Consider the following 17252-nt stretch of genomic DNA (forward strand, 5'->3'; position numbering starts at 1 on the left):
CATGCTGCAGTCCATGGGGCCTCAAAGAGTTAGACAGGACTTAGCAACTGAACAACAACTGTAACACTTCTTTGAGACCCTAAATCTCTGTAGAGGCTATTCCTGAAAATTCTGTTCTCTATCACCCAATTTCGGTGAGTTAGGAAGAGTGAGGTAAGGCAGGTTTCCTGTGTATCAGAAACTTCCTCTTCATGTGATTTTTCCTGACTTTGAGAAAAAAAAAGCCAAAAGAAGTCACCATGCTTATTTATATCAGAGGTTTAGATAAGAAGTATATAGTTTACTTAGAAGGGCTCAAAATATAAGTTTTATTTCCTCACATCCAGTTCTTCTTGGCCCTGGATAATAACTGAGGCAGAACCCATGATTTTTTTTGGTGTCTGTGAAGTGGAATAAGTCTTTGGTCCGTCACTGAAATGCCTATGGCAGTTCCCTGTCATAAGCAGAACTTGAAACATGGCTCAGTAGTCAATATTCTCACCCTTTGCCAGCTTGGGCCCAACCTGGGCAGAGAAAGAAGTGGAAGTGACCCTTGCTTTCTCTTTCCCCAGGCCCACTTCAGTTCCTCCTCTATCCAAACTGCTAAAGGAGGGAGAGGAGGGAAGAGGCTGGGAAGTTCTTACTTGACCAGCATTTCTGGGCACCAGCTTCTGCTCTCAGGTGTTTAAACCTGACTCTTTCTTCATTGTTTCGAATGCTTTAGAGACACTCCTTCCTTCCCTGAGTGTCTGTCACCTGCAGCTCCCCTGCCAGGAGTCAGTGCATCTCATTGGTCTCTTACTCCTTCCTCTGGCCCAGGACTGGCAGCAGCTCCAGCTTCCCTTAGCACAAGACTCCTAGTCTTCCTGCAGACCTTCCTAGACAGGACCTTTTTCTGTTAGGGTTTAGTTGTAGGCCAGGGAAATCCCTCTAGATCCCATTTCAATGGAAATGGACTTAAAACCAGGTTGTAAGACACTTACAAAATTTTATGCAAAGGTTGGAAGAACAGCCTCTAGGAAACGCTTCTAGAAACAGCTCCCACTCCCAAGATCACACCTCCTTTGTGGTCAGGCAGTCCTAAAGGAAATCAATCCTGAATATTCATTGGAAGGGCTGATGCTGAAGCTGAATCTCCAATACTTTGGCCACCTGATGCAAACAGCTGACTCATTGGTAAAGGCCCTGATGCTGGGAAAGATCGAAGACAGGAGGAGAAGGGGATGACATGGTTGGATGGCATCACCAACCAATGGACATGAGTTAGAGCAAACTCCAGGAGATGCTGAAGGGCAGGGAAGCTCGGAGTTCTGCAGTGCATGGGGTCACACAGAGTTGAACATGACTGAGCTACTGAACAACAGGGCTGCCAGCAGTGCCTGAAGCTGCCTGCTGCACCACCCATGCAGCCAAGTGGATGCCTCCATCCCACACTTTCCCTCCTCCATCTGGTTCCTAAGGCGAGTCTCACATAGCTGCAGGTGACGGTGGGACCTCTGCTGAAGGCAGTCTGGGAAACACAACCCTCAGCTTTCTAGCCTCTCAGACATGTCAGAAGCCTGGAGTGGATGCCAAGCAACCCAATCCACAGGATCTGGTACAGGAACCAAGATCTCACATCTTGTGTGGAAAAAGTACCACAAAGTTTGAAAGGGCACCCTTAACTGGCGGTTCTCTCCTTTGTTCAGGGGGGCACAAATTTATGTCTCGGCTCTCTTGATTTGAGATGAGGAAAGAATTTCTCCAAAAATTCATGGATCACTTCAAACACTTGTTAATAGAACCCTAGCTTGGTGTGAGACCACGTCAGAACCGATTCACGTTTCAGTGGCCAATGACCGCTTTAGGGTTGGGCCTGGAACCTGGTTCTGGCCCATAAAGGAAACTCCACCAGTTGCTGCTGGGAGACATTTCTCTTTGATGAGAAAGAGGCCTATGAGGAAAAAACCTTGTCATCAAATCCCTGTTGCCTGCCGTCACTTCTTGTTTTGGGTGCTGATACATGCAGGCCCATTTCTTAGACTTGTGGCAGCTATCTTGTGACCATAGGCAAAAGGTCCGAGGATGAAATTCACCTACTGAGAAGAAAGAGTGGAAGCAGGGCAGCTGTCAGGTCCTTGATGGCTCCACTGAATGCAAACCAAAGCAGGACTGGCTACTGTGTTAAACTGTACTTGCTACTGTACAAAGTACTGTAGGTATTTTGTTGAGTGGGCTTCCCTGGTGGCACAGACTGTAAAGCGTCTGTCTACAATGCAGGAGACCTGGGTTTGATCCCTGGGTCGGGAAGATCCCCTGGAGAAGGAAATGGCAACCCACTCCAGTACTCTTGCCTGGAAAATTCCATGGACAGAGGAGCCTTGTAGGCTACAGTCCATGGGGTCACAAAGAGTTGGACACGACTAAGCGACTTCACTTCACTTCTTCATTTTGTCAAGTGAGACCACAAAATGCTTTTATTACCTAACCACTTCTTAGTCACGCATTCTGATGCTTAGTCAAATGCATGTTGACTGGTGAAAAGTAAAAGTGTTGGTCACTCAGTTGTGTTTGACTCTTTGTGACCCTACAAACTAATAGCCCGCCAGTATTCCCTTTCCATGGAATTTCCCAGGCAAGAATCCTAGAGTGGGTTGCCATTCCATTCTCCAGGAGATCTTCCTAACCCTGGTCCCCTGCATTGAAGGCAGATTCTTTACTGTCTGAGCCACCGGGGAAGCCCGTATTGATTGGTACTCAGGCTGAATCCCTGGAAACCATGAGAAGTGAGAGAATGACAAAGAGACAGAGAGAGAGACAGATTTGGAGCCCAAGTCAGCAAGTGAGTATGTTCATGTTTCTACACAGGACTTTCCAAGCAAGTTTTACCAGAACCTGGCTTAACAAGCATTGGAAGTTAAATTATGACTATGACAGAATAGATAGTGAGACGACTCTGGAAAGATTTACCTCCCTGGAGGTATGTGTTTACATTTGAAATGGGGAAAAAATCTGGAATCAAGACCTGTAAACCAGAGAGGCTTCACTTGTCTTCATTCCCCCAGAAACATCTATTTATAATCCAGAAGGTAAGAGTACCGGACCTTTCCCTTATCTTCCCAAGGAAAATTAGTGTTAATTAGGCAGAAGAGCTTTCCCTCCCTTTCTCTCCCTTTCCTCTCATCCCTGAGATTCTTACTGGGGTAGGGGATTACTCTCCTGCAGTACAGAGTCAAGTACATACAAGGGAGCATCTGACTCCATTCATCTTACCCTGGGCAAAGATAGTAATTGATGTTATAAAAACTGATCTCTGCTCCAGAAACCCCATATTTGCATTCAGGATAATATAAATAAATACAGATATTAAAAACTGATCAGCTATAGAAAGAGGCTCATGCATGGTTCTTCAGTGGAGAATGTGACTCAGTGATACTAGGACACATTGGAATAGGTTGAAAGTACTGTGCAGATATAGCAAAGGAAACAGATATACCTCTGGCCTCAGTCCTAATCTGATTCAATCATTTCTGGGTACATTTCAATGAGAAAACCGAGAAACTAGAGTATTGCTAATCTAAAGGAGATAGCTGGAGAAGTGATGGGCTTGGAAACCATATCATGTGAGCAAAGGTGGAAGAATCTGAGTACTCTGGTAGGTCATCCCACAGATAAGGGGAAAGATTCACTTTCTTTTGATTTCTCACATACAAGAAGAGGCATATTTTAGCATCGTATAAATAAGACTTTTTCTAACAGAGATTTCAGCAACACAATGAGCTGCTTTGAAAAGTAGTGCGTCCTCTCGTCATTGGAAATAGTCAGGTGGCAGCTGCGATGGCCATCTGTTGGCGGATTTGCAGAAGAAATTTGCATTTGATTTAGAAAGTTGGTCTGTTTGAGATTTTAGGACCCTGACAATTCTAAATCTCCACCAAGTTTAACTGATCATCATCTGAATATTCTCTTTCTAGCCATTATCCTGTAGAGTTCTCTTCCTTGATAGTCTGCCAAATTCAGAGTTGTTTTAACTTCTGGAGTTGAAGTCAAGACTTTATCACTTACATTGTGATTTCTAGTAAATTATTTAATCTTGTCTGTAAAAGGTGGATATCAATACTTCCTATTTAATTGGGTTATTATAGTGATTAAATGAAATAATACCTGTAAAGCATGCATAGCACTTAGAACAGAACCTAGCAAGCACTCAGTACCCAATGGCTATCATTAGTTTATTAGCCTCTTCACTTGTCTTACTCCATCTTTCATTTGGCTACCTACTCATCCTTTACATGTCTGTTGTTTAATTTATATCTCTTACTTTCAGTGAGTTTCTCGTCACATGATTAAAGAACCACTTGAGCAATTGAATTTTCATACCTTTCCCATTTAAAAATTGTTTTCCTGATATATTTTATCCTGTTAGTCATTTTACTATCAATTTATAGGAGTTTTTTATATATTAGATCTATGGAAATAGTTGTAACATTTTCCCCAGCTTATCCTTTGTCTTTTGGCCATAGATCTATTGAAGGTTCTTTTGAAAGTTAGAGCATGTAGAATATTTTCAAAATATATAATGTTTATCAATCTTTTTATTCATGCAGAGCCCCCACTCTTATCCTTCCTCTTACTGACTCCAAAAGGGAATTTTAAAAAATATATATATTTTTTTATTGATGTATAGTTGACTTACAATATTTCAGGTGCAGAGCAAGGTGATTCAGTTATACAAATACACATTTATTATTTTTAAAATTATTTTCCATCATAGGTTATTATAAGACATTGACTATAGTTCCCTGTGCTATACAGTAAACCTTTGTTGCTTGATGCATATCTACAAAAGGGGATTAAGAGAAGTAGCTCCCTGCATTAACATTATGAAATGAGCAGTCTGATGTCTTACGAAATAAAGTATTCCATCATCAAGATGCTTTGGCATTGTGCTTTTAAAAGGGGCTCTCCCTTTTTGACAGTAATTTTCCCAGTGTCTCTGCTGCTAAAGAACAGCTTTTCTTAACATTTTGTAGCTAAGTCACTACAGAGGCTCACTGCAAGTCTCCAGACAGACTGGAACTATTGTAACCATTATCCTTCAGTTCAGTTCAGTTGTTCAGTCGTGTCTGACTCTTTATAATCCCATGGACTGCAGAACCCAAGGCCTTCCTGTCCATCACCAACTCCTGGAGTTTACTCAAACTCATATCCATCGAGTTGGTGATGCCATCCAACCATCTCATCCTCTGTTGCACTTCTCCTCCTGGCTTCAGTCTTTCCCAGCTTTAGGGTCTTTTCTAACGAGTCAGTTCTTTGCATCAGGTGGCCAAAATACTGGAGCTTCAGCATCAGTCCTTCCAATGAATATTCAGGACTGATTTCCTTTAGGATTGACTGGTTTAATCTTCTTGGAGTCCAAGGAACTCTCAAGAATCTTCTCCAACACCACAGTTCAAAAACATCAGTTCTTCAGCACTCAGCTTTCTTTATGGTCCATCACTCACATCCATACATGTCTACTGGAAAAACCATAGCTTTGACTGTATGGACCTTTGTCAGCAAAGTAATATCTCTGCTTTTTAATATGCTGTCTAGATTGGTCAAAGCTTTCCTCCCAAGGAGCAAGTGTCTTTTAATTTTATGGCTGCAATCACCATCTGCAGTGATTTTGGAGCCCAGAAAAATAAAGTCTCTCACTGTTTCCATTGTTTCCCCATCTATTTGCCATGAAGTGATGGGACCAGATGCCATGATCTTTACTTTTTGAATGCTGAGTTTTAAGCAGCTTTTTCACTCTCCTCTTTCACCTTCATTAGTTCCTCTTTGCTTTTTGCCGTAAGGGTGGTATCATCTCCATATCTGAGGTTATTGACATTTCTTGTTAAGTACCATTATCCTTAACTGCCAGTAAATAATCAGATTGCCAGCCAGACCTACACTTGTGGCAACAGGAAATTAAGTCCCTGCTGCTTAAACAAAAGGACCTGAATTAGTTGGCAGTAATGCTGATGTTTTTTAGGTCCATCTTCAGGCCAGTCACTGAAAGGAGGCAGCTGTGCTATATGCTGGACTTGTATGGAGGCCAGGTTCACCCAGTTCCATTCAGTTCTGTTCAATTCAATTCATACTTCCTGATCTCTCATTAAGTGCCAGACACTCTGCCTGAGTTATGGACGCAAAGAAGAACCCGTTAGTCTTCTGTATACTGTCAGGAGCTCACAGTCTAAAAGGGGAAACAAAATAATCCGTGACAACATTAGAGTCAGCAACATCCAGATATATAGAATATGTTTCAAAAATAAAGAGCAGAAACCTGAAAGAGAAGCCTCAGTTTACTTCTAGATTTCTCCTTAATGTTACCTGCATACAGCCAACTCTTTCCTGGTGAGTTATCTTTACTCACAACATTTTAAACACCAAATGAGACTTTGTTGTTGTTGTTGTTGTTTTCTCCTCCTAACATTCAAATACATGGTATCTTTTCCAAAACCACATCTCCAACTCTCTGAACACCAGTTGGTCCAAAACTCCATGTCAATTGTGACATTAACTACTTGGAGTTAGTACAGACCCCATAGGTTAAGGGCTCAGTCCCACAGGACAGTCCTACTTCTGATGCCTGTCACAAGTTCTGGGGCCTGCATACCTCTCACTGACCAGCTATAAACTGGGGGTTCCCATTCTGAAGGAGATCAGCCCTGGCATTTCTTTGGAAGGAATGATGCTAAAGCTGAAGCTCCAGTACTTTGGCCACCTCATGTGAAGAGTTGACTCATTGGAAAAGACTTTGATGCTGGGAGGGATTGGGGGCAGGAGGAGAAGGGGATGACCAAGGATGAGATGGCTGGATGGCATCACGGACTTGATGGACGTGAGTCTGAGTGAACTCCGGGAGATGGTGATGGACAGGGAGGCCTGGCGTGCTGCGATTCATGGGGTCGCAAAGAGTCGGACACGACTGAGCAACTGAACTGAACGGAACTGAATAACCCCCTATCAGGTTAGATAATTTATTAGAACAAAACTCAGGAAGACACATTCCTACTATACCAGTTTACTAGCAAGCATACACTTCAGGAACGGCCAAAATGGGAAAGATGAACAGGGCGAGGAAGCAGGGAAGGGGCAGGGAGAGCCCAGGCCCTCTTGAGGAACTCCGCCCTTCCTGTTCCTGATGTGTTCACCAACCTAGAGGCTTTCTGATTCCCGAAGTGTTGGGTTGTTATAGATTTCAGTAGACAGGCATGACTGCTTAAATCATTGGCTCTTGGTGGTTAACTCACTCTCCAGCCCCTCTCTCACTTTTAGAGACTAGGGGTGGGGCTGAAAATTCCAAGCTTCTAATCAAGGCTTGGCCTTTCTGGTGGCCAGCCCCATCCTGCAGCGATGGAGAGTCCTGCTGGAGTCATCTCATTCGAACAAAGTTGCTCCTCTTACCCTGTCACTCAAGAAGTTCTAAGAACTTCAGATGCCTTGTTCCAGGACTGAGGAAAAAGACCGAACATCTTTCTTATTGTGCCATGCCAGGACATTTTTCGCACTACATTGAGCCTCTTACCTCCCAGACCACACTTACCATCCACCTCTTACCCCTTTCCTGCCCCAATACATTTCTTTTTCTTTTTCTAAAAGATTGATTGATATTATTATTATTATTATGGCTGTGGTAGGTCTTTGCTGCATGAGAACTTTCTCTAGTTGAGGCGAGTCAGGGCTACTCTTCATTGCAATTTCTCATTGCAACGCCTTCTCTTGTAGCAGCTCACGGGCTCAGTAGTTCTGGCGCACAGGCCTTGTTTTGTTGCCCCACGGCATTTGGGATCTTCCCAGACCAGGGAATCTAAACTGTGTCCCTTGCATTGCAAGGCAGATTCTTAACCACTAGACCACCAAAGAAGCCCCCCATCACATTTCAAGGTGGCCTCCTGACTCTATACCCAGGGGGCTCCATGACAGCACATTCTTCAGTTTCTGAAACTCAAAACCTTAACATTTGCCTGGATTCCTTCCACTACTTCTCTTCGAGAGGCTGACCCCTCACTGTGCCCTGCCCACTCTTTCTTTGTAGTATTTCTCACTTTTCCCTCAGACCTTAATCTCATCGTTAAAATAACCTCTTGTCCTAGATAATATTGTCCTCTGCACCATTCGCCCTTCCATTCGTCTACTACTCAGATTCACTTTCCCCAGGCTAATTTCATCTCGCAATTTTCAGTTTAAAACATGTTGAATAATTCTCCACTGTATATTGGGTAAAATTCAAGCTCTGAAATCCACCCACAACAGTGAAATGGACAGGAAGGGTAGGGGAAATTCCATATGGATGGAGAGGAAGGGAAGCCTAAGAAAAGTACTGGCAGTCTCTGCTTTTCCACTCAGAATGGATGGAACTGGGCCACTGGTGGCACTAAGACAGGAAAGGGTGTTTAAAATATGTGTAATAGTGAAAAAATGCTTATAATGGACACCTGAATATATATGTCCTCCAGGCTCTGTAGGACATCCTCATGGTTGATCCCTAGGGGAGCAGAGGATGGCCTCACCCAGGTGGGAAGAGATGGGCTCCATCTCAGGTAAAGAGCACTGAGCCCCAGTCCTCAGTGACCTGGTCACAGGTGGCTCACCGCACAGCTCGCCCCTTATTCTCTACAGCATCCTACCACTCATCTGGTTTTACATGAAAATCACCCTTGGAGTGAGCTTCCAGTTTTTGCTTTGCTTTGTTTTAACATTAAGATAGAGAGTATTTGGGGGTGCACTGGAGCAAGAATGGATATTCTGTGCTAAATTCACCGGATTCTCTAATTTTGAAGTGTCCAGGGATTTTGGTTTTAAGCACTGGCAAGCACTCTCTTTGGGCATTTCAGTGTGGCCAAATGACTCCAGCATTACAGCAGCTCTCTGCCAACCTCCCACTCAGAAAGGAGGCAGGGTGAGAGCTTCGCTTTGCCTTGTTTTAATGGAAATATAGTTGATTTACAATATTTTGTTAGCTTCAGGTGTACACCAAAGTTATCTGTTTATATATATATGTGAATCCACATTTTCCTAATTCTTTTGCATTATAGTTTATTACAAGATATTGAATATAGTTCCCTGTGCTACACAATAAACCCTGCTATTTATTTTATATATAGTAGTTAGCATCTACCAATCCTGTGCTCCCAATTTATCCCCCCTCCCCCACCTTTCCTCTTTGGTAACCATAAGTTTCCTTTCTATGTCTGTGAGTCTGTTTCTGTTTTGTAAATAAATTCATTTTTACTATTTTTTAGGTTCTACATGTAAGTGATATTAGGTAGTGTTTGTCTCTGACTTACTTCACTTAGTATAATCTCTAGGTCCATCCATGTTGCTGAAAATGGCATTATTTCATTCTTTTTTATGGCTGAGTCAGGATGAGAGTTTAAATACGCCAGAAAATGTGTTTCAACTTGGTAACATTTTCCATGGGACATTCATACAGAATAGTTTGGCGGGGATGCACCACAGACTGTCTGAATCGAGACTCAAAAGACTCCTAAATCTAAGCTGTGTCAAAAGAGATCCATCTCCAAAACCAGCCCAGAGGAAGGAATTTAAACCCCCGAGTTTGGGGAAGTGACGTGAATGATTATTTGAAAAACCAAGAATGTGTCAGTCATCCTCAGAGTCTTCAGTAAGAAGTGTCTGTGAGAGAGACTGCTTCAAGGAACTCCAATACTAGATGGAGAAGCTGGAACTAGAACTGGAAATGCCCCCAGGGTAGAAGCATTCTGAAGAACCATGACCCAACAGCTTCAAGATCTGATTTTATCTTTTATTAAAAAGTGCGAGGTAAAGGAGGGGGCGTATAATCATGCTCCCTTCAAAATCCAGATAGAAATTACCCTCTTAAGAAACAACGCTTCTTTAAAAAAATATATTTATTTATTTGGCTGTGCCAGGTCTTCATCGCAGCATGTAGCCTGTGAACTCTTAGTTTCAGCAGGAAGCCGCACGTGGAATCTAGTTCTCTGACCAGGAACTGAATGCTGGCCCCTGCACTGGGAGCGCAAAGTCTTAGCCAATGGACCACCAGGGAAGTCCCTTAAATTTTGTGTTTTTCAATTTTTTGGCCTCAATGTGCAGCATATGGGATCTTTAGTTTCCTGACCAGGAATCCAACCCATACCCTCTGCGTTGAAAGGACAGAGTCTTAACCACTGGATCATGAATGCTTCCTTGTAATACTTCATTTATTATCAAAGTATAGTTGAACCACAATGTATTAATTACTGCTGTACAGCAAAGTAACTCACACACACACACACACACACACACACACACACACACACACATATTCTTTTTCATATTTTTTTCCATTATGGTTTATCACAGAATATTGAATATAGTTCCCTGTGCTATACAGTAGGGCTCTATTGTCCATTCATTCTATATTTACCAGTTCTCATCTTCTAATCCCAAACTCCTACTTTTACCCTCTCCCGCCCACTTCCTCCTTGGAAACCACCAATCTATTCTCTATGTCCTTGACTCTGCTTCTGTTTCACAGACAGATTCATTTGGATCATATTTTAGATTGTCTATATAAGTGACATCCTAGGGTATTTGTCTTTCTCTTTCTGACTTACTTCAAAACAATCCTTCTTTAAAACAAACGCTAGCCTCTCCCAGTGGGTAAGTGATTAGGTTTCACAGATGAATAAGTAGCTATGCATATACATGCAGTCCAGAAATGTGCCAGGAAGGGGAAGTTCCAAACCAGACAGAGAAAGGCAGGGGACCTTTTCTCTGAAAGGGAATGCAAACAGCCAAGACTCTTGATACCCAATGAAGCATCAGAGATGGGGAGAATGGAAAAAGATTTTCTTTCTGGGGTTCGCTGCAAACACAGTGAGCCCCTGACACCAGCTGCTTTGATTCAAAGCAGACATTCATTCTGCACTAGCTGAACTATGGACTTTGAGGGGAAGCCCCCAGAGCTAGCAGCCCGTTTTCTAACGGAAATGTTTGAACTGGGACAGTAAATTCTGAGAGTCCCCAAAAGCTGATACCCAAAACAGCAAAAATAGAAAGACTATCTATTCATTTGAAACTGCTTAAAGATGAGTTCCTGACTTGTGGAAGTTACTCTTCTTTCTTCTTTTTTTCAAAAATAAGCTGCTTCAGCAGCAGTGTTTCTTATTCAAGTATTTTCTAAAGCAAGCAAGAATATAGATAAGGCTACTATGGTAGAACAGGCAGAGCATCAATCCAAACAGAAGCATACATCTTTGGGATGTCTGAAATCTCTACAAACTTGGTTGGTCATGGGAACCAGAAATATAGGAGACATACACTAAGAATGTGTTGAAATGACAGGCCTCATCTAAGTTTCTCTTGAGAGTGAAGAACATATTTTCCACAGGAAGCCCAAGGCAAGGAGGACCCACAGAGTTAACCTGAATACTAGATTTAAAGAAGTAATCAAGCACAGACAGTCATTTCTAATTCCCAGATGTTCCCTACTTTTTTGAGAAGTGGTTTCCCAGATGGGAGCACTGGCTCAAGATTGTTTAAGCTAGTGTGGCTGGAGGGACCAAGTACCCAGCATTGATTCTGGTGGGGATCTGAATTCCAGATACTCTCATCTATTTCACCCAGAATCTGAACTGTGAACTCTTCTTCAGCCCAGTAACCTAATATCTAATTCACATTTTCTCCCTTTGCTTAACAATCCTCAGTTCAGTTCAATTCAGTCGCTCAGTCGTGTCCGACTCTTTGCGAACCCATGAATCGCAGCACGCCAGGCCTCCCTGTCCATCACCAACTCCCGGAGTTCACTCAGAGTCATGTCCATCGAGTCAGTGATACCTTCCAGCCATCTCATCCTCTGTTATCCCCTTTTCCTCCTGCCCCCAATCCCTCCCAGCATCAGAGTCTTTTCCAATGAGTCAACTCTTCGCATGAGGTGGCCAAAGTACTGGAGTTTCCACTTTAGCATCATTCCTTCCAAAGAAATCCCAGGGCTGATCTCCTTTAGAATGGACTGGTCGGATCTCCTTGCAGTCCAAGGGACTCTCAAGAGTCTTCACCAACACCACAGCTCAAAAGCATCAATTCTTCGGTGCTCAGCCTTCTTCACAGTCCAACTCTCACATCCATACATGACTACTGGAAAAACCATAGCCTTGACTAGACAGACCTTAGTTGGCAAAGTAATGTCTCTGCTTTTGAATATACTATCTAGGTTGGTCATAACTTTTCTTCCAAGGAGTAAGCGTCTTTTAATTTCATAGCTGCAGTCACCATTTGCAGTGATTTTGGAGCCCCCCAAAATAAAGTCTGACCCTGTTTCCACTGTTTCCCCATCTATTTCCCATGAAGTGATGGGACCGGATGCCATGATCTTCGTTTTCTGAATGTTGAGCTTTAAACCAACTTTTTCACTCTCCTCTTTCACTTTCATCAAGAGGCTTTTTAGCTCCTCTTCACTTTCTGCCATAAGGGTAGTGTTATCTGCATATCTGAGATTATTGCTATTTCTCCTGGCAATCTTGACTCCAGCTTGTGTTTCTTCCAGCCCAGCGTTTCTCCTGATGTACTCTGCATAGAAGTTAAATAAGCAGGGTGACAATATACAGCCTTGACGTACTCCTTTCCCTATTTGGAACCAGTCTGTTGTCCCATGTCCAGTTCTAACTGTTGCTTCCTGACCTGCACACAGATTTCTCAAGAGGCAGATCAGGTGATCTGGTATTCCCAGCTCTTTCAGAATTTTCCACAGTTTATTGTGATCCACACAGTCAAAGGCTTTAGCATAGTCAATAAAGCAGAAATAGATGTTTTTCTGGAACTCTCTTGCTTTTTCCATGATCCAGCTGATGTTGGCAAATTGATCTCTGGTTCCTCTGCCTTTTCTAAAACCAGCTTGAACATCAGGAAGTTCATGGTTCATATATTGCTGAAGCCTGGCTTGGAGAATTTTGAGCATTACTTTACTAGCGTGTGAGATGAGTGCAATTGTGCGGTAGTTTGAGCATTCTTTGGCATTGCCTTTCTTTGGAATTGGAATGAACACTAACCTTATCCAGTCCTGTGGCCACTGTTGAGTTTCCCAATTTGCTGGCATATTGAGTGCAGCACTTTCAAAGCACCATCTTTCAGGACTTGAAATAGCTCAACTGGAATTCCATCACCTCCACTAGCTTTGTTTGTCAATCCTGACTCCAGTTATATCAGCTTTAGTGGTTCAGGTGTGGTGGTGCTGGTGCTCAGTCACTCAGTCATGTCCCGGTCTTTGTAAACCCATTGACTGTAACCCACCAGGCTCCTCTGTCCATGGGATTTCCCAGGCAAGAATGCTGGAGTGGGTTGCCATGCTCTTCTCCAGGGGATCTCCCTGACCCAGGGATTCAGCCCATGCCTCCAGCGTTTCCTGCATTGACAGGTGGATTCTTCACCACTGAACTACCAGGAAAGCCTGCTTCTGTGCCTTCATGTTGTCTTTTCTCTGCATGTGTCTATTTCTCTTCACATAGTGTGTTCTTTTTACCAGTACATCAGGCATACTGGATTAGGGGTGCATTCTATACCAGTGTGACTTCATCTTAATCAGTGACACCTGCAATGACTCTATTTCCAAATAAGATCACACTCTGAGGGGCTAGGACTTCAACATATGAATTTCAGGGAGGACATAATTCAACCCTTAACACTATATAGAGTTCTATCACAAAGCACTCATTTAAATTCATTGAAATGCTCTCAGCCAAGAACTATAAAAATAAGAAGAAAGGAAAAACACAATTGGAATAATCTGGGCAGTTTTGCCCACTACTTTACAATACTTTATGCTATCCGGGGAGACTGAGAGGGAAGATGAGTCTCTGCTGTTCACTCAGTCAGATGCAATTTCCTTTTACCTCTTGGGAACTCAGCATGAAGTCACTCAGAATATGATCTAGTGTTAGAAAATATGTATTTGATAATATGTGATATTTTCCCTAGAGGCTGGCTTTATTATTTCACTTTTGATGAGAGGCTATTTCGTATTTTGCTGGGCTGCTCTAGTTCGCTCTACAGGGATGGTAGGAAAATGCTTTTACACTTCATTGAATTCTTTCACTTTTACCTAGACTGCCTCCTCCATCCCTCTCTCACCTCAGTCATAACTAAACAAATAAGTCAAGGTGGAAAGCTTTCAGCTTTTCAGTGAAACAAAGAGGGAGTGAAGGAGGAAAAAAAAGAAGGAAACAAAAAATGAAAAACCTCTATGCAAGTGTAAGGCTCTATAGGCTATTTGATACAGTCTTTTGTCTTCCTGCTCACCCAGACTAAATAAAAATGTCAAAAACTAGGAGGATATGGTGGTGTGAATGGTAGCCCCCCCAAGAGATAAGTCCATGTCCTAATCCCCAGAACAAGTAAATGTTACCTTATTTGGAAAAAGGATCTTAGTAGATGTAATTAAGTTAAGGACCTTGAGGTGAAGAGATTACCTGCATTATCTGGGTGGGTCCTAGATCCAATGATTAGTGTCTTTATAAACACCACCCTTATGGCAGAAAGCAAAGAAGAACTCAAGAGCCTCTTGATGAAAGTGAAAGGTAAAAAAAAACTGATTTAAAAGTCAACACTCAAAAAATGAAGATCATGGCATCTGGTCCCATCACTTCATGGCAAATAGATGGGGAAACAATGGAAACAGTGAGAGACTTTATTTTTCTGGGCTCCAAAATCACTGCAGATGGTGATTGCAGCCATGAAATTAAAAGACACTTGCCCCTTGGAAGAAAGGCTATGATCAACCTAGACAGCATATTAAAAAGCAGAGACATTACTTTGCCAACAAAGGTCCATCTAGTCAAAGCGATGGTTTCTCCAGTAGTCATGTATGGAAATGAGATTTGGACTGTAGAGAATTGATGCTTTTGAACTGTGGTGTTGGAGAAGACCCTTGAGAGTCCCTTGGACTGCAAGGAGATCCAACCAGTCAATCCTAAAAGAAATCAGTCTTGAATATTCATTGGAAGGACTGATGCTGAAGCTGAAACTCCAAAGCTGAAACTTTGGTCACCTGATGTGAAGAACTGATCCATGGGAAAAGACCCTGATGCTGGGAAAGACTGAAGGCAGGAGAAGGGGATGGCAGAGGATGAGATGGTTGGATGGCATCACTGACTTGATGGACATGAGTTTGAGCAAGCTCATGGGAGTTGGTGATGGACAGGGAAGCCTGTCCTGCTGCAGTCCATGGGGTTGCAAAGAGTTAGACATGACTGAGAGACTAAACTAACTAACAGAGGATTTCTCTGATGGTCCAGTGGTTAAAACTGAGCCTTCCAATGCAGAGAGTGCAGGTTCAAGCCCTGGTTGGGGAACCAAGATCCCACATGCCTCAGGGCCAAAACACCAAAGCAGAAAACAGAAATAATAGTGTAACAAATTCAATAAAGACTTTAAAAATGGTACCCATCAAAAATATTAACATCTTAAAAAAAAAAAGACGTGGGAGATTCAAAGATACAGAGGAGAATAAAAGGTGGAGGCAGAAATGGGAGTGATGTTGTCACAAACTAAGGAAGCCAGAGAATGCCAACAGCCACCATGAGCTGGACAAGGGAGGAAGGACACCCCTCCGGAACTTCTAGAGGGAGCACAGCCATGACAACACTTTGATTTCAGACATCTGGTCTCCAGACCCCTGAGAGGATACATTTCTGTTGTGGTAAGCCACCTAGTTTGTGATCATGTAGAAGGGCAGCCATGGGCTTCCCAGGTGGTGCTGATGCTAAAGAACCCACCTGCCAATGCAGGAGACATAGGAGACGTGGGTTCGCTCCCTGGCTAGGGAAGATCCCCTGGAGGAGAGCATGGCAACTCATCCAGTATTCTTGTCTGGAGAATCCCATGGGCAGAGGAGCCTGGCGGGCTACAATCCACAGAGTTGCAAAAAGTCAGACACGACTGAAGTGACTTAGCATGCTCGCATGCACATAACGGCAGCTGAGGAAGCTAAAACAGGGAGTAAAAGTATGGAAGGGACAAAATGGACTTAATAGAATCAGTGTCAAAGCCCAGAGTCTAGGAAATCCCTATCTTCCACACCCCACACACCAAGCAAGCAAGAGCCATACACACCAAGCGTGTGTACTACCATGTCTAGAAGCTTTCTCAGCCATCTTTCTCCTTACTATTTGGAGAGGCTCACACATTGAGAGCAGTCAGTAAATAACTTGCTGATGCCCAGTATGAATAACGCCTGTTTGTTTTACCCACAGAGTTTGCTTAGCCTGCCACTGATCCATCCTGCTGCGGACCTGTAATGAAGTAACAAAAGTCAGGAGGCCAAGCATCTACTCCTGGAGAAGGCGAAACCACACAAAACCAGCTCCAGACTGTCTACGGAGCAAGACAGCAGGAAGCATTCTACCAAAACCAGCTGTGCTGCTGTTGGCTCCAGCAGGGCTACCTGGTGCCCCCAGTCCCCAGGCCTTTGAGGTCTCTGCAGAATAGTTAGGTGGCTTCTTCACTTTCCCCACTGCTGGTTGGGAGTCAAATTTTTCAAGCCTGAGAAGTCAGTTTCCTGCTGACAACTGCTTGCCAGCCCCGAAATTTTATTGATCTCGTCTCCACTGCTATTCTCTTTGTTCTAAAGCCTTTTAAGACGTATCTTTAAAATTCCTTTATCATCATTCTAGAAGGATGAAGGAGGGAGGGATGGAGAGAAGGAAGCAATGAGGGAGGGAGGAAGGGAGAGAGGCTAAAGTTAACGTATATGTTTAATCTGCCATCTTTAACTAGAATGATGCAAATTTTCCATCTGAAGATTTGTACCTTGATTCAGTTCTGGAAAATTCTTAGCTATTATCTCTTCAAATCTTGCTTCTCTGCTGAGTCGTTTTTTCTTTTCCTACAGTAACAAGTCACCATGAACATAGCAACTTAAGACAACACAAATTTATTATCTCATAGTTCTGTAGGTCAGAAGTCCAAGTGGGCTCTGCTGTCAAAATCAAGGTGTCAGCAGTCTGAGTTTTTACCTGGAAGTAAGAAAATAGAGGAAGAAATCTGCTTCCTTGTCCATTCCAGTTGTTGGCAGGCACTCAGTTCCCTGTTCCTGGGGCTGAGGTTCATGAGTCCCTGCAGGCTGTTAGCCTCCAGCTCTCCTAGGATCCCTGCACTCATCACATGCATCCACCATCTTCAGACCCCCAGCATCTGTCAAGTCCTGCTCACACTTGTTTGCTTTTAAGGGTTTGTGCAAATACATTGGGCCCACCTGAAAAATTCAGGACAATCTGCCTATTTTTAGGCGTTTAACAACCTTA

This window comes from Capra hircus, chromosome 6, assembly GCF_001704415.2.
Source record: "Capra hircus breed San Clemente chromosome 6, ASM170441v1, whole genome shotgun sequence".
NCBI classification, from domain to species: Eukaryota; Metazoa; Chordata; class Mammalia; order Artiodactyla; family Bovidae; genus Capra; species Capra hircus.